We start from the raw sequence: 21206 nt of genomic DNA, 5'->3' as shown, positions 1-21206 counted from the left end.
CTGTCCGTGCACTTCTTATCTCTTTAGTAGACTGTGGCTGCTCAGAAGAATATTTCTCATTATTAATCATTTCCTGGACATTATTCCAAACTAAGCTGTCCTGAGACCAGGCTGATAGAGAGAAATACAGTTCTACATCTTAAGTTTCTAACCAGATGGCTTAGACTTAAAGCTCTCAGTCAAGTGTTTGCTTCTTGTCCAACCTTCATCTCAGCCATCATAACAACAGAGAATCTGATAGCACACAGACTACATTTTCTAGTCAATGAATTGACTTCAAACTTTGAACTACACAGGGAGTCAGAAGTTTCGTTCTCAAGAGCATCAAGGAAGAACCACTGGAAACCTGCCTGAGGAAAACTCCAGAATCGTAGAACTCTATTTGGTCCTGGCAGCTCCTATCTTACCTGAATGAACTTCAGCTGAGGGAGACAATCTTGCTTTGGTGACACTGGTTTTGAGCAACAGCCTAGATGCCTTGGGCCTCAGTCTCCCTCAAGCCTTCATTTCTCATGATTTTTACACAATTTCTCCTGGAGAGCCAGCCATACTTCCTTAAAATAGGAATCCCCACCCCAACAGATCCTTATTTGAAGTCTCAGAACACATTTATGCAGATAATTTCCCCACAACGAGAGATCGAAGAAGCAAACACGTAATTGCAGTCCTGTTCTCTTAGATGGTGACATCACTACCCAGAGTCCAGGGCCGCAGCAGCATCCCTGATAGATTCCTATTCTCCATGTCAGAGAACCAGACATTACAAGTTCAACATGCCCTGCAATCCTACCCAACACCTTGATATCTTCCCTCCCTCCTTCCCCTCATATCCCCTTCTGTGACAGCCACTAGAAAGCTTCCCGAAGGGACTGCATTTTGAGGTGATACAAGGAAGGATGGGATGAAAATTCTTGGCTTAAGGAAAAAGATTTTAACAAACAAACAAACAAACAACAAACAAACAAACAAACCAACCAAACCAAAAAACAGAGAAAAGGCCAAACCACAATTAAAGTATAAAACCGGCAAATATTTGAAGGACTATAGTAAAACTCTGCTATAAAATTCTGTGTGGGGCTATAATTCAAATCTAAATTTCAATCATTTTGGACCATGTCCTCTAGTAAAAGTATATTTTATATTATTCCTCAGTAAACAAACTCACTTTAAAACATGTTCACTCTTACTGGGTGGGATAAATGCTGACATTGTTGTTGGTGGTGGTGGTGGTTTTTTTCTTGTTGTTTTGTTTTTACTATTTTATCTAATTTCACTTTATTCCACCTTATCTTGATCTACTTAGACCTTTACAGCTCTATTTCATTTAAAAAGAGGAGAGGTGGCTAACCATTAAATTAGTTTCCTAATCCACTAATAGATCATAACTGGCAATTTAAGCAATGGTAGTTTATGAAAATTCATGGATATTGGCTTCCGGATTCCTAGACACTCGGAGTTATAGATCACCCACTTGTAATGTAACATCATTTTCCATGACAAAGCACGGAGCCCCACAGAGCCTGTGATTCATCCTCACCCTCCAGCTGGCAGTCAGCAGGGCCTGCATTCTTCCCTCACTGTTGTCCTGGAACTGTGATGTGAGGCACAGAGCCTGGCTGAGAATTCAGACATGTGTTGCTTGGAAATCCATAACCTTAAGTGCATCTCTTAAGCCACCTGGTCCGTTTTCTGTAAAATGGAGTATTTGTAAGGTTCAGTTAGGTAGCATTTAAGTCCAAGTAAGTGGTGGTGTTTAGAAGTAAAGAACAGCTCTTTCTTCTTCTTCTTCTTCTTCTTCTTCTTCTTCTTCTTCTTCTTCTTCTTCTTCTTCTTCTTCTTCTTCTTCTTCTTCTTCTTCTTCTTCTTCTTCTTCTCCTCCTCCTCCTCCTCCTCCTCCTCCTCCTCCTTCTTCTTCTTCTACTTCTTCTTCTTCTTCTTCTTCTTCTTCTTCTTCTTCTTCTTCTTCTTCTTCTTCTTCTTCTTCTTCTTCTTCTTCTTCTTCTTCTTCTTCTTCTTCTTCTTCCTCTTCTCCTCCTCCTCCTCCTCCTCCTCCTCCTCCTCCTTCTCTCTCTCTCTCTCTCTCTCTCTCTCTCTCTCTCTCTCTCTCTCTCTCTCTCTCTCTCTCTGATAGCCTGTTGACCAAAGTTGCAGAGAACCCCGCCTTTGAGGCAGGAAGGGATAGAGTTCTGTCTTCCTTTTGAGATGTTCCCAATCCCTTGTTATTTTTTTTCTTTTTCTGATTTCTGATTCGTTTTTCTTTATTTACAACACCATTGCCTGCCACCTTAAAAATTTTTTATCAGTGTATCCTGATATGGGAACCTTAGTCAAGATGAGGCACTGTCAGAGATAAGCACCTGTAACAGAGCCACAACACTGTAAAGATCCCAGTCTATCTGTGTGGAAACAAGAAGAGAGCAGACTAGGCAAATGGAAGTTTAGTGAGGTCATTCTACCTGGGTCGTAAGAGGATGAAGATTCCCACAAACCAACATCATCAGTTGGCAAGAGTCTCAGCCTCAGGTGGTACTTAGAGGAACCATGTTCCTTAGGGTATCCAGATGCAAGAAATTCCCTTTACTTTTTTGAGACAGGGTCTAAAGCAGTCCAGTCTGGCCTTGAACTTGTTATGTGGCAGAGACAGGTCTTGAGCTCCTGATGATGCTACCTCTACCTCCCAAGGGCAGATAAGAGGCGTGCACCACCACACAAAGTGTGACATTTTCTCTGATTGGATTCAAGCACATGTGAAAGAAAACCTATTCTTTTATGTCAAGGCTTCAGGTGGAACCCAGAAGACCATCCTGGGCATGGGTGGATTTGTCCAGAGGGAGGTTCATTTGATGGGAGTTGTTATCAGTTGTTCCCCTTAGATATGCACTTTCCTGGTGTGAGCCTCGTTCCTTGGGGCCTCACGAGGAAAGGGTATCTTATGGGGCTCCTGGCATCTCATAGTATTCAGCTTACATGCCACATGCTTCTAGAATGACGGTTCCCCTTGATGCAGACTTTTTGTCACCAGAAACTAGTGCTTCCATTGGAAGGGATTCGAGGAGCTGACATCCATTTCCCTGATGACCTTGATACATTTTAGAATCAAAAGGGGAAAAACTGGGAAATACTGAAGTAAAACCATATGCTTACCCCTTTGGCATCATATTTGAAAGATATAGCAAGGGGAAAGCTCATTTTGGTTTTCTGTTTTTGTTTTTTTTTTTTCTTCTATCAACATGAATTCTACTCAAATATCTGGTTCAGTTTCCTTAGTAATTTATGCATTCTCAGCTCAGTGATTTTCTGCAGAACCAGCCTTTTATGAGAAACTAGAATTTTCCTGGGGAGAAAATTGTTTTCTCTGTCACTGTACTCTATATTTAGTGCAGAGCCACCTGTGTGACACGACCTGAGCTTCCTCGTGTACCTGGAAAGGACATCCTTCTGTGGTGATTAAGAACATAGATTTGGGGGTCAGTCTGCCTGGGCTTGAGCCCCACATTTCCATTTACTAGTGGCACGATCTTGGGAAAATCACATAACCCATCTGTGTTTTAGGTTTTTCCCATTATAAATTAATGATAATAATAGCATCTATATCATGAAAATTATATGAGCTAAGGAAGGGTCCAGTTTTAGTAACTGTTATATGAGATTTCTGTTTTCTCATTGAAGAGATCAATATGACCTCCTACAGTTTTCTTTTTAATTGGATATTTTATTTATTTATATTTCAAATGTTATAACTCTTTCTTGGTTTTCCCTCTACACACCCCATTTTCCAACCCCCTTACCTGCTTCTACGAGGGTGCTCCCCTCCTGCCCACTCCCACCTCACTGCCCTAGCATTCCCCTACACTGGAAGGCTTGATTCTCCCTACAGTTTTAATGATAAATGCTAAGGTTATAATAATGTTTTACATCAGAATACCTCTTTGTTGCTTATAAGACTTTTCTCCATATATTGACCAACAGATAAGGACATTGAGAACAAACACTGAGGCAAAGGGGAACTGGGGGTGTGGGTTTGAGTATGTGGGTTCAGTGTCCACAGAGGCCAGAAGAGGGTGTCAGAACCTTTGGAGCTAGAGTTATAATGAGAAGGCTAGGCTGACTCCATGACAGGCTTCAAATTGGCAGTTCAGGAGACGAGGCCTAAATTTCTGTTTCCAAGAACTGGGCAAGTCCAGGCAAGTCTAGGCCTTAGAAGCTGCCCCACTACCTGGCTTGAGGTAAGGACAATGAGTCAGCAGCAGTTTCCAGATCTCCCTAGCAACAGTTTCCAGGCTTCCCCAGCAACAGTTTATAGACCTCCCTAGCAACAGTTTCCAGCCCCCACACCCAGGTAAAGGTTCTGAAATGTCCCTAGAGGTGGAGCAAGATGAAGGTTACTCCGGATTTCCTCTAATGTGCTTTAAATCTGGCCTGTGAGCTCACTTGGGTGTCTCTCTATCTGGGTAATGGGAGACCCCAGCGTGCTGGACTTCTGCAGAATAAAACACTCTTTACGTTTACATGCTGTTTGAGTCTGGAGTATCATTCTTTGGAGAATCATGGACCCCTACAATAAGCACTTGTGAGCCCCCAGTTAAGGCTGCCAAGAACCAAACCCGAGTTCTCTGCAAGTGCACTACACACTCTTCAGCATCAAATCATTTAAGGAGAGCGACCGAATGCAGAGTTGAGTTTTCTCACCACCCCCAGTTTCTGTCATTTCCTCACATGATGATGTTATTCAGTTAAGTGTTGATACTTCCCTCTTAAATGGTCCTGCTTGCAAAATCTCTCATTATATTAAGACAATGCCACCAAAGAGGATCCACAACCATACCTGCCCTTTTCTGTTCTCAACTGTCCCTGTCCCTTTCTGTCTATTAATTGTTAATAAGGTAGCAGTACTGCACTAACAAACAAACATGAACGTCTCAGTGGCTCAACACAAGTTAGGTCTGACCCTGAGCCTGTTGATGTTCTTGACCCTAAAATTCTTTCTTTCCAGGTTGAGTTGTAAAAGGTCACTGTGGGGGTCACAGGGATATTTTTACCCATTTTTTTTAGCCACATCAATTCAAGTAACATATGTAACTTCCACTTGCATTTCAATAGCTAATGCTAGTTGTCCAGGCCCATATAAGTGTGAGGAAGCCTGGGGTCAATAGTCTCCAACTGGACAGTCACTTCTTGACAACCCTCTAGAAGTAATGGATTTTTGGTGATAAGCTTATTGTTTCTGCCACATTCATCCACCACTCTATCGGGTCACTGCCACACTGCATTTATTTTGTTTCTAAAATGCCTTTCCGTTTAGATTCTGATTCCATCCCCACAGCCATCACCATGGTCCAGGCCTTGCTGTCCCATGGCAGTACATTATCACAGCTACTTAAGCAATTCCTCTGCACCCATTCTCTATACTTTTTCATCTCTCTCCCATGCCACAGGCAGTTTAATCATCCAAAATTATTCTCCTAAAATGCTATATTTCAACGGCTCCATTCAGTTACAGTTCAACGACAATGGCTGGGTTCTTGTCTGTGTAAAGCACAGGACTGGGTATTGGATGGGGCTCCTACATGACCAATGCTTGGTTCCTAGATTTAAGTTGCTTGTAGGTAGATGGAATTAACAGTGCAGTGAACTGGGGACTGAAGCAAGGAGTAAGCAACTGGAGAGGAATGGATGTGCACTTCCGATCATTTACAAAGAGGGGGGTGCTAATTGCTCACAGATGGAGAACAATCAGTTAAGGAAAAATGAGTCTCAAGACTTTGGGGAATGGTAATGACAATGTGCTCAGTGTCTGAATTTTCAGAGAGGGACAGAGATGTGCTCTGGAAGTTGTCATCACCTCTCCTTGCTTGCTCTTAAGATTAAAAATGTAGTCAGTAGAAAGCTTGATTCTCAGTTTTATGGCAGATGTGAATTTTGAGCTAAGCTAATGTTTTTGAGGTTGCAAATTATTGTTAAGGTTCTCTGGCATGACTTTCTGAACTTGAGGTTAGAACTAAAGAAAGACAAATAAGATGTTGGCCTGTGCATGACTATATCTTTCTGTATTTGATTATCTTTTGAAAACACAGAAGTCAAGAAACTTACAACCATATTTTGGCTCAACAGTGGTCATAGAATACATGATTTTTGACACTGAAGTCATAGGTTTCTTAATTATTAACAATGATTATTATTCAGACTTCTTAGGGCCGGAGAAATAATGGCTGGTTAAGAATACTTGTTGCTTTTCCATAGGACCCAGGTTTGATTTCTAGCACCCAGATGCTCACAACTATCGATAACTCCAGTCCTAGGGGATCTTGTGCCCTCTTCTGGCCTTCTCAGGAAACAGGCATTTAAGTACTATGCATACATGTAGGTAAAACACCTTGACATTAAAAAAAAAAAAATCTTAACAAAAGTGAACTTGATGCTAGTCACCATAATTTAACTAGAATGAAGTTTTTGCTTTTCTTAAATTTTAAAAAGACAATATAAAATAATAAATCCTGAATTTTCAGGAATAAGTCAAAGACTTCTACCTTTCTTCCTGTCTCCCCACTTTCCTGCCCTATACTCTGCTTCTGAAGTAATCACCTCAGGAGACAGAATCAGTGTGCAGCAGGCTGTGCCTGATGAACACAAGTGTGGGAATCCAGCATAAATATTTAGCCCTGGTGCTAACTGGAAATACTAATCTGATAGTGAGGAGATGCCGGAAGGCCTGATTCTTCTCCTCCGCATCCCACAAAGGAGAAGCAATAAGATGTGCTAAGCTGAGACATTGTCTAGATAGAGTGACTGAAACCATGGCAAAGAGGAGGATTCTGGATTGTGAATGTTGTCTATTATTGGATATGGGTTAGGAGGCTGTGGGTAAGGTTTCCTATTCCTAATAAATGAGATTCTTTTCCTTTATAAGAGCTCTATGCTAAGGAACAAGTACCTGAATTGAGTCATGCAATAGACTTAGTCAACACAAGGCACTCAGAAATATAAAACAGAAACTCTAGTTGAATATGGTAGTGTATGCGTATAATCCCAGCTTTTGGAAGGCTTAGGCAGGCAGAGCTAAGCAAAAGGCTAGCCTGGGCTACATAGTGAGATCTTGTCTCAACAACAAACAGACAAGTAGGCAAGGAAACATGGCCTCATGCACAGAAATGGTAGAGAGGAGTCTCTCATGAGAGCAGGTGACAGGAAAACTTTTGAAGAAAAAGCAGTGACTAGCCCTTTAGTTAGAAAATTCCCAACTTGCCATTTATTGCCACAGCTAATTGCTTAAGAGATTGCATTCCAGTATCGGAATATGATGGTCTATCGATATATCAGCCATTGAAACTTCATCAAGCAAGACTTTCTATAATAAAGGGGACATTTCCACATGCCAAATCTTCATGGTGACTCAGAAGAGGGACATCAAGGGAAAAAGCATTTATACAATCGTTCTTAAACTCCCTCCAAAATTAGAAGAACAAAGTATGATTCCAAACTGTTTATGAGGCCAGCGTCACTCAGCTACAGAAGCCAGACAGTACAAAAAGGAAGACTGAAGGCATTACCAAATGAGCATGTGTGTGGAAATCTTTAGCAAAACAATAGAAAACCAAATCCAGCAGCGTATTATAAAGATAATATACCTTGACTGGGTGTGATTTATCCCTGGATGCAAGGATAATTTAACATATGCAAATCAATTGACAGGGTACAACATTAACAAGATGAGGGATAAAAATCACTCAATATATGCAGAAATTCAAAACGCTTTCACGATAAAACTCTTAGCAAGTTAAATATCAAAGACACCTCAATGCAAGGAAGGCTGTGTGAGGAGTCCACAGATAACATCACATTCAATTGTGAGGCATATTCATTTCTGGGAGCCAGAACAAAGTGACAAGTGACAGGCCACTCTTGCAGTTCCATTAAGAAGAACTGGTACAGAGCAAGCGGGTAAGAAAGATAAGCAAACGACGTCCAAATCAGAAAGGATGAAATAAACTGTTTGTAAACACAATTTTCTATGTAGAAAACCTTTGAGATCACACAAATGTTAGAAGTAATAAATGAATTCAACAAAGCTAAAAGATATAAAAGTCAGGTAAATTTGTTTATTGTAAAAACAAATTACCCAAAAAGGAAATTAAAAAATATCATTCTCAAAAGCACAAAATTCATTTAAAAGATTAAGGGATAATTGCAACAAAAGAGAAGACATATACACTGAAAATTACACAAGGGAAGCAGACACAAATGACTGATATTTTATTGTCATGGGTTAGAAGAATTAAGACTGTTTGAATGTTCTTACTGCCCAAACTGATCCATAGCTTCAGTGCAATCTCTTTCAATGCCCAAAATATTCTTTACAAAAAAATTAAAAGGAGATTTCATATGGACCCCAAAGAATCTGAGTAGCTCAACAATTTTAAAAAACATTTTAAGAAAAGGGCTAGCAGTATCACATGTCCTGAGTTCAAAAATGGACTATAAAAGTATGTAACCAAAAAACAGTGTGGGGCTGGCGTAAAACGTGATACAGAAATCACTAGAACAGACTTGAGAGGTCAGCAATAAACTCGTGCACAGTCAACTAACTCCATTAAAGATTTAGAGAATAATCAATGGTGTAAGAAAAACTGTATACCCACATGCCAAAGGAGATTTTTAAGCTTCTGTCTTATACCACCCGGAAGTGGGTGAGATCAAATGAACCTAAAATCTGAAACCATAAAACTCTTAGATGACACAGAGGGGAAAGGCTCCTGCTTGGCTCTTGGCGACGACTTCTTAGAGATGGCGGCAGAGACACAGGCAACACACGCAAAAGAAGAAGTTTGGAACTCTGTGAGGCTAAAAGTTTCCTGCAAAACAAAGGGACGATGACAGATTAATGGCCAGCCTTTACAATGCGAGGGAAGAATCTAAAAATAGGATAATAATAGAAGGAACTCACACAGCTCATAGGAGGAAATGCCATTAACTGCTATAAAATTGTGCAAGGGATTTAGATAGACAAAGCTCCAACGAAGATATATGTAAATGAGCAGAAAATGTATGAAGAGGTGTTCATGGCTGCTCTTAAGGGAAATGCACTACAAATCCTGAAGCGGTACCCGTCACACTTGTAAGGTGGTCATTATTTTTTAAAAACAAAAAAAGCCATGCAAACAAAAATTAGCAAGTGCTAGTGAAGATGTGTAGAAACCAAGATAGCACAGGGTCCAGAAATCTCAAAGGATATATCTGTGTTCATGTAATCATTTTAGCACAACTCATAATAGCTAAGAATAGCTAAGGTATCGGGGCAATATATTCATCAGCAGATGCTGGACACACACGCGCACACACACACACACACACACACACACACACACGAATATTATTCAACGTTAAGAAGAAGTAACATCTTAGAAAGATGGCTCAGCAGTTAAGAGTACTGACTGCTCTTCCAGAGGTCCTAAGTTCAATTCCCTGCACCCAGATGACAGATTACAACTGTCTGTAACTCCTGTTCCAGGGGATCCAACACCCTTACATCAATATACACGCAGTCAAAACACTAATGCACATATAATAAAAATAAATAATTACTAAAAAAAATAGAAGGAACTCTTACCATTTTGACCACCTGGATGGGTCTGGAGGACGCTATGCTAAGTAAAATAAGCTAGATGTTAAAGAGTGAATATTACACGATGCCATTTTTATGATGAATTTTAAGTAGTTGAACTTACTGAAGGGTATTTTGTTGGAGCCATGGTCTAGGTGTGTTAACTCAGGCTGACCTCATGCTTGCAGTTTACTGCCTCAGCTTCCTGGACAGTGGGATTCTAATTGTGTGTCACCAAGTCTGGTCAAGGCAAGGGTCTGGAAGTTAGCTATTGAACTCCTTTAGTCCTATTTTCCACTCAAGTATTTCTCGGAACAAGCTAAACAATTTTGTATGTATTTGGTCCTAGTAGTGTTTTCAGAGACTCAAAAGTGTATTTGTTTTATTTAATATGGTTTGATTCAATCCCATCTTTAAGTAAAGACTGAATAAGACAATGCACAGAAATACACAGAGCATTTAGAACACAGAAGGAGCACTGTGAGTGTCAGTTGATATTAACTATTGTTGTCTACTCATCTACATTTCTCATTGTTAAAATTTGAGTATGACATGTCCCTCCAGGCTTATGGTGGCATTATTTCAGAAGGTTCCCACTGTTAGGAAGTGGGACCTGGCAGGAGGAAGCAGGGCATTGGAAGGCTGGTGGTTCTTGGGCATGTCTTCTCTCCAACCTCTGCTTCCTGCCTACCTTGAGGTGAAGAGACTTCTCTCTCAAGTGCTGCTGTAACCATGATGTTCTGCCCAAGCAAATGGGGCCAACTAATCAGGACTGAGCCCCCTAAAACTGTGAGCCAAAAATATCTTCTTTTCCCCTTGTTTCTATTGGCTATTTGGCTACAGAAGCATAAAACCAATTTATCTGTGTTTCTTTGAGCCAAGGGAAACCCCACGTCGGTGTCTCAGTATCTTTGTATACGTCATTCCCTTATCTTAGAAAGGGTTTCAATTTATGATATCTCAGAGAAATCCCATCCTTCTTTATGGCCCTTCAATATGTATTCTTCCAACTTGTCTCTCTGAATCTTTCCTACTGGGAAGATCTTTCTGTCTTCTAAACTACAAATCTGTTTGGTGTGCTCAATTTTAATACTGGCTGTGTTTCACTTTTACCTATGATAGCTATTGTTCTAGTTTAATTTATTGTTCTGCTAAAATATCCTTAAAAAGTAATTTATTGGGGAGAGGGTTTATTTTAGTTTATAACTTCAGGTTCTTGTTAATCATTGTGGGGAAGTTATAGCAGCTGGGGTGTGAGTCAGCTAGTTACATCATATCTACAATGAAGAAGAAAGAGAAATAATTTCATAAGTGTTTACTTACTTGCTTGTTCTCAGTTCGCTTTCTTTACTCTTTTTTTTTTCTCTTCTTTTTTTCGGAGCTGGGGACCGAACCCAGGGCCTTGCGCTTGCTAGGCAAGCGCTCAACCACTGAGCTAAATCCCCAACCCGCTTTCTTTACTCTTACACAGTTCAGGAGCCCTGCCTAGGGAATGGTGCCATCTACCCTGGGCTGAGTCTTCCCACATCAATTAATGTAGTTAAGACAGTCAGTCTTCCACAGGCCATGTTCATGTGGATGATCCTTTATGAAACTGTCTTCCCACATGGTTATAGATGGTGTCAAGTTGACAATGAAAGCTATTACAGATAGCACTTTTTCTTTTAGCTCTAAGATCATGCCTTTCTATGTCTACATTTCCCACACGCACACACCCCAAGTGCTCTCCCAGAGTGCTGCCCTGTATTTAGATGCTTGCTGATTTAATCAATGCTATCAATTACTACCCATATGTAAACTGAAGACCTTAGACAAGACTGCTGCAAGAGAGAGACAAAGCCTGGGTCATTTTGTACACAGTAATCAATCTAATGCTCTGAGCTGTCTGGAAACGTGATTGGATGATTCCAAGAATTTATGTTCAAGTGACAACCTGGAAGTGGATATATGTGTGTGGAAATGGCAATTAGGGTGTGAAATTTTCTGTAGAAAGTGGTGGTAAGAAAATCGAAAGATCTAATTGTTAAGGCAATAAATTTGATCCAAAGAGGCCATTTCAAACATGAATCATTAGGTATAATTTATGGCTCAAGACCTAGCAGGAAGGACCAGTTCATAAAATCACCCTGTTCCTCTTAGGTGACGGTCAGTACCTGTGAGGTGACCAAATTTATCAGCGGTCCCCCTCCTGGGATCTGACAGCTTCCAGATTAGTTTTTGAAGTTAAGTTTAGAAATTAAGTCCTACTATTTTAAGTTGGAAACTGATTATGCTAATTTAATATTTATTAAAGTTCTATATGTAGTATATTAAATATTTTAATGAAAAACATGTCACATTATTTCATAATAACAGCCACCATTTTACAGATTGTTGCCCTGTGTTATACAATATTAACTCATGCAACCATTAGAATAAACTTATGGGGCTGAAGGGGCTCGCGACCCCATAAGAACAACAATGCCAACCAACCAGAGCTTCCAGGGACTAAACCACTACTGAAAGACTATACATGGACTGACCCAGGGCTCCAACTGCATACGTAGCAATGAATAGCCTAGTAAGGGCACCAGTGGAAGGGGAAGCCCTTGGTCCTGCCAAGGTTGGACCCCCAGTGTAGGGGAATGTTGGGAGGGGGGGTGGGGATAGGGGGAGGGTGGGAAGGGGAACACCCATATAGAAGTGGAGGGGAGGGGCTAGGGGGCTGATGGAAAGGGAATAACATTTGAAATGTAAATAAGAAATACCCAATTTAATAAAAATGGAATATATATATTTTCCAATAAAAAAGTCATTAAAAAAGAATAAACTTTATGAAGCAAGAACTTTTAAATTTAATCAATATTTTCTCTGGAAGGAAACTGAGGTTTGGGGGCAAAGAAATTTGCTCAGTATCTCTTATTTAAGTATGCTTCATTCTGAAGGCACATTTTTACACACACACACACACACATACAACTTTTACTACAGAAAGCTTATTGGAAGTGAAGTGATCTACCACCAAAAGTATCCATTTTTGTCTAATTTGCCCAGCTTTAATGATATGCATATATAAACTCAACTAATTGAAAATATGATAAAAATGGACACTCCTATTAAGTTTGATCAAAGTTACCTAGCTTTAAGGGTTTTAACGCTCTCACAGTGTTACACTCTCATGCTTATAAGAGATACACACATAGCCATAAATAATTGCGGTAGTAATAGCCCGAATAGTAAAAAGACATCAAAGATTTCAATCTTGTCACTTCATTGACTTACCTCAATTAATAAGCAGAAAAGGAGCATGGGGATTTATATCCTTCAGTTGGCTGTGGAATTTCTTTTTTCTAACTGCTTATTGATTCTCTGTGAGTCTCACAGCATGCACCTCTGTTCCATTCATCTCCTGTTCCCTTGTCTCTGTCTTCTACTCTTGCAACATTCCCCCAAAATAAAAATAAAAAAATAAAAAAACAAAACAAAGCAAAACATAGACAACATCTTGCTATGGAAGCTGTAGTGTGTCACAATGTGTCCCACAGAAGTCCACACATCTTCACTTGCAAATTTCCATTGCAGTGAGTCATGGGTCTGGTTCAAGGTCTTTGGCTTCTGTGACACCGTCAACATTGGGTCCTCAACAGAATTCCTCCCAGCTACCCTGCTGTTGTCCTGTGTCTTGGAGATTTTGCAGCTTGGTTTGGCAGGACCAGCTCCTTCACGTGCCTCAAGAGCTCACAGATGATGTAGACTTGGGGGTAAGCCATCTTAAAGCCTCGGATATGGGCCTGTATGGTAGCTGAGCTGGACTGCCCACCTGGCTCTCCCTATCTGCTTCACCACCAGCACTGCTCCAGCCAGGCTACACAATCACCCAATGCCACCATTGGCAGGATTCAGGGTCAGCGTTCCAGTTCTCATGCCCTCTGGTTGGGTTCAACCATACCCATATCTCCAGAGCCAGCCCCACTGTGCTGCCCAGTCAACGCGCAAGGTACATTCTCCCAAGTGCCACAGCCAGGGAAGGTCAGGACCAGCTCTTTCTCTCACAACCTTGGGGCTGACTCAACCCTGCCTTCCCAAACAGAGATGGCGCCACTGTATTGCCCAGATGAGGTGCTGGCCCCACTCTCCTGAGTGCGATTAGCTAGTGAAGATCATGGCTGGCTTTCTTGCTCTTGTAGCCTCAGGGCCAGCTCTCCCAACTACTGAGGGTAGAGGCCAGGGCAGAGCATCAACCTCCGCCCCCTACTCTCCTCCCAGACATGCACCCACTCCACCTCATGGCAAATGAGTGGGGGACCATCTCTCCCACACTCACACCCACTGGGCCCGCTCACCTGTACTGTACCCCTGCCTTTAGGGCCAGGTCTATTGTGCTGCCTGAGCAAGGTACAGGGCCTGCTCTTCTGAGTGCTGCTACTGGTGAAAGGTGGGCTCAGTTCTCCAGAGCACAGCAGCCAGTGAGGGGCTGAACCAGTTCTGTATACCCCTTGCATATCCACGTGGTTCTAAGCGACTGCTCAGACCAAGGAAGTCCCTATGAGCCACAGACATTGACACCAATCCCTGCCGCTGGATAGCTACAGACATGGCATTGCCCTTTACCAACAGCATGGGTTGGGACAGCACCATGGCCTCAGGTAGCCAGGCTGGCTACTCACAACAGGGTACTCCTCTCCACCCTTGAGTTCAGTTTCGTCTCTCTTCTCGGTGCTCAAACTGTGGGTTCTCTTTCTTGTCTGTCCACCACGCCGTTGCACTCTGTAGAAGCTCCCGATGCAGTCAGGCGGTGTGACTGTCAGGCCTCTGGGTGACCTCCCCTGTCTGTGCTGTGCGACACGGTGGCAAGGAGGCCTCCAGGTGTTTACAGCCCATCGGTATGGCATGGTGGCGGACTGGTCTATGGATATGTTACCCTCCCATATCATGTGAAGTGGCAGCAGGCTGGTCTCTTGTGTGTCTACAGCCTCCCTAGCAGAGCTGTGACGCAGAGGGCAGGTCTGTGAGAGAGTCTTTTCCCACCTTCTCCACGTGGCATGGTGGTCCGCAGGTAGCTGTGGAATATTTAATGTTTTCTTTTCTTAAGTTTTTCTTTTTTCCTACTGAGAAGCCAAGCATAGCAAACATGTTTATATAGTTTATAGATAAGCATAGATGGTTATATACATGAACATGGACAAGGATGACAAAATTAACCAGCAACTTTGCATTTAATCACTTAAAAATCATCATCCTTGTCATCATCATTGTCATCATCATCATTGTGTGTAAGTGTATTGCTGCGTGGGTGCACATGCTGAAGTAGGCTTGTAGAGGTTGGAGAACAACTCTTATGAAGCTGGCTCTCACTTACAACCCATACTTGAATTCTGGAACCAGGCTGGCAGGGCAGGTGGCTTTACCCAGAGCCATCTTGCTGGCCTTACACTTCATCTCTTTAATTACAATAACGTCTATTTTTGCAGACAGTTCTCCACTCCCTGGAATCATAAAATGGAGTCTTTCTTTTCATCTTTTGTTGACCCTTCCTCACAAGAGTGCTGGTCCCATAATGAACATTGTGCTTTGAGAGATGGGATTTCTCATTTTCCCTGTGTCTCATTTTTTAATAGGAGTGGAGAAAGCCCTCATTTCTGGTCAGCATGGCTACTGCCTTCAAGGCCACTCACAGTCCTTTTCTGCTATCAGGTCTCAGGTACATCAGTTGGGCTATTTGAATGCCTTTCGGACTGGCCATGTATGTGCTCCTGAAAGTATAAACATTGTGCAAACTGATCTGATCCTTGCTTTTCTCCAACTTGCTCATTTCACAGGATTTCAGAAAAGGGTGAGAACTCCAGGACTGACTAGGGTCCAGTTTCTGTGTTGGCTCGAAAACTGAAGTCCAGGTAGACCCACTGATTTCCCAGGCAAGCTCCTTGTGCAGCGGCATCAATTCTCTTTGAGCATTCATTAGACTTGTACGGAATCTGAAGCACTGGTCATGGGGTCTACAAGCCCGTGAGACAAGGACAGTGGGTCATGCTACAGATTGAGACACACTATGTTGAGCTGTTTGCCCAGGACTGTGCCTCTGATGGCCAGACACAACCCCAGGCTTCTGGACACTCGATTCTGAGCTTTCTGTGCCCTATCGCTGCTCACTGGTCTCGTCCAAGTTTGCATTTGCATTGTTTTTCCCTTCCTAGCATTCTTTGGAGGTCCGACTTATGCATTTCATTTTAATGAGGTCCAGTCTAGCTGCTTTTTTCTCCCTCTCAATTTGCTGAGAGATTTGAGTTCAGGGGCTATTACCTAATTATATTAATTTCATGTCTGGAGATTGTAACAACAGATTCTTCGAGTTGAAGTGTTCATTTGAATGCACATCCTCGCCCTATGCAAAGACACAGTTAGTTCTGTGAGCTCAGAGATTTTTTCTTTGTTTTAAGGAAAAAAAAAGCAGATGCTTCTCTTGCTTTTTTAGATAGACTGGAAAGGCTGGTGTTCTTTCATACACAATTTTCTTTTTCTAGTGACAGTTTTCATCCCTTTCTGACAAAACCACACATGAGGATTACCCCTTTCAAGTTCCCCCTTAAAGTGCCAGCTTTGGCGCCACTTAGCGATGCCCCTTGCTCAAAGAACAGGGCCCTCAGAAACTTCTGAGGCTCTTTTTGCCCCAGAGGACCGCAGACAGTCAGCCCTCTCTGATCATTCTTGCCTGTTTTTCAGTGATAGACACTGTGCAGCTAAGCTTCCAAGGGGCCACCGTCTTTTAAGTCCCCTTCTTTCCACCTGTGTTTCGTGAGGGCTTCCATGCTCCCATGCTCCATCTAGGAGCTTGGTATGGTCATGAGGTCCTTGCCGGGGACCGTGGGGCTCGTGATTCTTTTTCTCCCATGAGAGAAGTTTCAGTGAGGGCTCATGTATTTAAGCTCAACTATCCTAGGATTATTTTAAGGTTCAAGTAGGCCCATGAGCCTCAGAGGGCCTTGTGAATTGATGTTTTATTTCCTTAATTTCTTCTCCACTCCTCTCATGGGAGTTCTTTGCTTCAGAGTGTCTCTGAGGTGCTTGACACTCAATCTAGAGAGCTCTCGGGAGGCTGCAGGGTTTGTCAGCTCAACTCTACAATGGAATAGACTCCAGTGAGGCCATTCACCGATAGTCAAGCCCACACTGAATGGACCCAAAGAGCTTGGAGTTGACCCGGATACCCAGTGGCTCTGCAGGGTAGAGCTCACTCTGAGCCTAACCCCCATGTGCTGTGGAGGCAGGTGGAGCTCTATGTAAGTTTTCATTTGCTCCATGATGTTTGCTATTTAAGTTTAGTTTTTCAATATTGAAACAGTAAATGTTAATGTTCATATAACTCAGAGCTTTGGCTTAAAGAAATCCATCTTTGTCTGGTAATTATAGTTATATATAAAGTTGTTGTGGAATGTCTTTTGCTATAAAAAGGATGGAAAGATAATAACAGTAACTACAATTTGGGAGTTCATGCATGTTATGGGTTTCCTTAGTAAGCACGTTCGGACATTTCCACCCATGTTCCATCCATCCACAAAACAGCTTACCTTACCTTCCAAAGGAGGAGACTGAGATTCTACAATTACTCAAGATAAACACTTACTAAGGATGGAAACTTAGTGTCTATCCCTCCACCCCCATCCCCATAAGGATTGGTTGTTGAGGTAAAGTGTATTGGCTCTGAAGTCAAACTGCTGAGTTCAAGTAAACAAATTATATTTAAACAACAATTAAATTTGGGGGAAAGTTTCCTGGTGTAATACAATCTCCAATGCATAAGGAAGTTCAGTTACATTGAAACTCAACTCAGAGGGTATGCCATTTCTTCCAGGGAGACGGGTTCTGGAGATAGGCTGCCCATATTAGCTTCAGAGCCTGAGGATCTAGCCTAGTCTTGGTCATATAGATAGTGTAAATATCATTTGGAATATTAACCACCTTTGGTCCTGGTTGTAGGAATTTGGGAGAGCCCCTGGCTATACAGGTTTATCGCATAATGTTTTAATCCCGTTTCTTCCTAGACTAACATGTCCTTGGCTATCATGAAGCATAATTCTACAAAGGTCTACATATGCCTTGGTCTACAGACATGGCAACCAAGAAAACAAAACAACAAACACAGTTATAGTTAGATTTGTGGTAATGGATCTCCCCTGTTAGAAGGAGCAGGAAGAGAGTCATGAGATCCTCATCTGGGATTCCAGTCATGGTTGGGTGCTCAAAGGTTCTGTGCCCACAGATCACTAAGGGAGGTCAGAAATGTTAAACCTTTGAGATTGTCTTTGCAGTGGAAAAGATGGAAACATGTTCTCCCATCCAGAACGCTGGGAATTGGAGGTGATTAATAGCCTGGTGATCTGTGCTATCTGTTGGGCTAGGTCATATCAAGCTCATACAACAGGACCAGAAGTGACTAGTAATCTAAATAACCCTTATATTACCTATATAGCCAGGGACTCCCCCAAGCTCCCAGGACCAGACATGGCTAACAGCCCAAATAATATCTACACTATCTATATAACCAAGGCTAGGCCAGATCATTCCTTAGACCCTTAAGCTAATACGGGTAGCTTATGTCCAGAACCATATTTCTTGGAAGAAATGGCATGTACACTGAGTTGTGTTTTGATGTAATTAAACTTCCTCATGCACTGTGGATTGTGTTACACCAGGAAACTGTTTTCCAAATTACATTGTGTTTAATCAAACTGGCCATAAACCGCCTGGCATCAAACCCTCCAAAACTTGAGCCAGGCCGACAAAGTTGATCTGAACTGAGTTTCATTCTCCTGTCTTTGTGATTCACTTCCCCATCTGCTGTGACACCTCCGGGGAACCCCTTCAGATCATCACTCCTTGTCCTTCTGGTGGGTATGGTGCTACAGATGCTTGGATATGCAAGAGGTAGAAGGTTGACTGGACATGAGGGCTACCGCCAATGCAGATTTCAGGAGTTGGCATTCCGTTGCATCTGCCTTTGAGTCACTCATGTTCCTGTAAGTAACCACAATAAACTCATTAGTCCCCTAAGCTGGACCTGGAAGGAATCCTTTCTTTGGCTTGCCAGTGCTCAGGGCTCTGTGGTGAATGGATGTTTTTGTATGTCTCCACAGGAAATGTAATGCATACCTAGTTATCTCCTTGTACCTCAGTTTCTATAAAGTAGGCACCACAATGTTATCTGCTTTCCAGGGCTAGTGTGAGGATTTAAAGTCCTTATGTATTAAGTACTTAAAATAGTAACTTCCATAAAATAAGCCATTATATGAATGTTAGCTATTAAGAAAATGCAAGGCTGAGAAAAGATTATTTCACATTGGCCAAATGCACTAATCCTTTACAGCAGCTTTACAAATGCCTAATTCCTATTTTCTGCATTTTTGGGGAAGTGTCAAATAATTCAGTGCTTGGTAAGAAAGTCCAGGAGAGGATATGTAATTCTTAGAACAAATAAGCCATTTGTCCTTCCTCTTTCCCTCTCTCCCACTTTCAGGGTGCTCTCTGGGCACCCTGCACCTTTGTGACTCTTGTGGCTGCAAATCACACAGCAGCCAGGACTGAATCCTATTTGCAGTACAAAGAAACTGGCAGGGAGAAATGGGCTTAATTAGTAAGGGATGTTCAAGGTAAAGCCTTTACAAAAGAGCTAACTGCTCTGTGTTAAAGGGAAGAAACAGGATGAAAGCCACCATTACCGGGCAGCTGGGACGACGCACAGATTTCCTTAGCCTTGGCTTGCCATATCATATCCACAATTTCAGGGGTAGTTCAAAGCTGGGGTTTCTGAGTAGCAAACCACAAAGCTGCAGAAGAGCCTTGAAGTTGATGCCATCAGATGTATAACCACTCTGGCCAATTAACATGCCAACTTGGAGAAGATGAAGGTGAAGAAAACAAGGACTTTGCTCCTGGAGCTAGAGGTGAGGAACAGACACGGAGATAGCTAATTACAAATGCAGTGAGAGATTTCAAAGCCTGAGCCTGGGGATAAAACATCTCAGAGATGGTGAGATAGGAGCGGCTAAACAGGCAGCAGCTCAATAGAGATGGGACTTGGCCAGGTGAGCAGGTGAAAGGGAGAGAGAGCATGCTCAAAGCAGCCTAAGGTCTCAGCTCTACCATTGGCATGGCCAGTCTGGTGATGAGGTTATGTTTCCATAGCTGTGACATCGAGGACTTAGATCTTGTATATTACTCTTCTGCATATGTGTTCAATGCTATGCAAGGGTTTATGAAGAGACAGAATGTCTCCAAGATGTTGTTAAAGGAGAATTTTGTAGGTGTGATTCATTTATATGAATTAAATGTTATCTTTGCTTTTCTTTAATTCGTGTACCCTACTAAGCAGACAGTAGTCATCTTAGAATTTATAGATATTAAAGAAGAAAATTCAAACCACAATCAGGTGGTTATTGTTAAGGTTTGCTTTTTTTATTCTAGGATTATTTATCTAGAGATTAGGAAAAACATTTGGCTGCAGTCAATATTTAGACTGTATTTTGAGCATTCTAGGCTTAGAATGATGAATGATTATAGAAGGTTGTGTGATATTGGAGACAGTATGTGAACTCAGGACACCAGATTATTCACTCATTCAATTTTAGGAAGCCTGACTATGTCCTAGGAACATATAAGGGATAAACAGCAGCAGGGAGTAGAGGTATGACAATGACCAGCATGGCCCTGCTCTGGTGGTGTTGAACCTACACATGACTTTGTAATAGTACATGATGAATTTCATGGAAGACATGTAGAAAGTCTAATAGACTCTTGGCACTTATTTGTTTTTTACAATTCTCAGCCCATTGCTTTTAATAGGGATGTGTGATTAATTCTTACTAATGTTATGTGAGGGCAGGAGAAATGTCTTCCTGCTTGCTCAGGCCTTACTTTGGCCTGGGAGAGACCAATTATTCTAGAGATGGTAGCTGTGAAATTGACCAGCGTGGGGAGGCTGCCTACTCTGTTTTAGAATATGATTTAAGAAATAAGCTTTAAATGTCAGCATTGTAAAAGACAGAAACAGACTGTGGCAATGTTCCAGATTAAAGGAGACTGAAGAGACACAATGGCTGAAGGGAATATTGTCTTCTGTGCTGGATCCTGCTCTGGAAGGGTTTGCTATAGAGAGCATATTGGATCAGCTGACAAAATGGGAATGTGGATGTCAGGTTAGATTTTAAAAGAGTGGCATGAACAGAGTAGATGTATGCTATGCCTAGAGTGAGCATGGAATCGTTGCAGTATTTAGAGGCGAAGAGCTGTAACTCGTTGTAGAGATGATAGCTCGAGTAGTGGAGTGAATGGGATGTTTGTTAAGGGCGTGTTTGGGAATCTTTAATTCTCTTCTTAGTTTTGCAACTTTTTTTGTGAGTTTGAAATTATTTCCAAATTAAATGTTAAACAATAAACTGTTGTAGTGTGAAGTCACCAAGATTTAGGGTTATGTTGTTGACACAATAGAGTCTAGGCACTTTCAACCAGCAGAGAATGAATTGGAACGGTAGAGAGGGCCACTATTTACTGAACTGAGAAACCCAAGGAAATGGTCAGGTTTGCAGAGTGGAAATAATGATATCAGTGTGGATGTTTCTGTTGGAGAATTTCCAGG

Source organism: Rattus norvegicus, chromosome 6, assembly GCF_021556685.1.
Source record: "Rattus norvegicus strain SHRSP/BbbUtx chromosome 6, alternate assembly SHRSP_T2T, whole genome shotgun sequence".
Lineage (NCBI taxonomy): Eukaryota > Metazoa > Chordata > Mammalia > Rodentia > Muridae > Rattus > Rattus norvegicus.
This window is presented reverse-complemented; position numbering follows the sequence as displayed.